The sequence below is a fragment of the Nelumbo nucifera genome, chromosome 5 (assembly GCF_055504915.1).
Source record: "Nelumbo nucifera cultivar China Antique chromosome 5, China Antique-T2T, whole genome shotgun sequence".
NCBI lineage: Eukaryota > Viridiplantae > Streptophyta > Magnoliopsida > Proteales > Nelumbonaceae > Nelumbo > Nelumbo nucifera.
Genome location: NC_142653.1, coordinates 72,117,137 through 72,117,693, shown reverse-complemented (window position 1 = coordinate 72,117,693; position 557 = coordinate 72,117,137). Strand labels below are relative to the sequence as shown.

General features: G+C 39.7%; 1 non-coding gene across 1 annotated transcript; it reads right to left on the bottom strand.

Annotated features, from left to right (window-relative positions):
* Positions 1-238: 238 nt before the first annotated feature.
* LOC148791862 (small nucleolar RNA R71) lies at positions 239-345 on the bottom strand. The gene has a single exon (XR_016076861.1). It is a non-coding gene; the product is annotated as a small nucleolar RNA R71 (small nucleolar RNA).
* Positions 346-557: the final 212 nt, after the last annotated feature.

Genomic DNA, 557 nt, shown 5'->3' with positions numbered 1-557 from the left:
ATTTTATGGCATGGGCAATGAAGATCCTAATGTTCACATTGAAAATTTCTTGGAAATTTGTGATACCTTCAAATACAATGGAGTTTCAGATGATGCTATACGGCTTTGGCTTTTCTCTTTCACCTTGAAGGATAAAGCTAAAGCGTGGTTAAATTCTCTACCATCAAATTCCATAACCACATGGGCACAACTGGCACAGGCTTTCTAGGCTAAGTATTTTCCCCCAACTAAAACCGCAAAGATCATCAAAGACATCACTACTTTTCAGCAATTTGAGAATGAATCATTGTACGAGGCTTGGGAAAGATTTAAGGATTTGTAGAGAAGCTTCCCTCACCCTGGCTTATCTAAGGGACTTTTGATTTAGACTTTCTACAATGGAGCCACTCGCACTACTAGAGATACTATTGATGTTGCTGCAAGAGGTTCCTTGATGAGGAAAACTATAGATGCTGCTTTTGATCTTTTAGAGGAAATGGCAGCTAATAATTGTTTGTAGCCAGCTGAGCGACTAAATCCACTTAGACAGGGAGGCAAATTAGAAGCGGACTCCATAG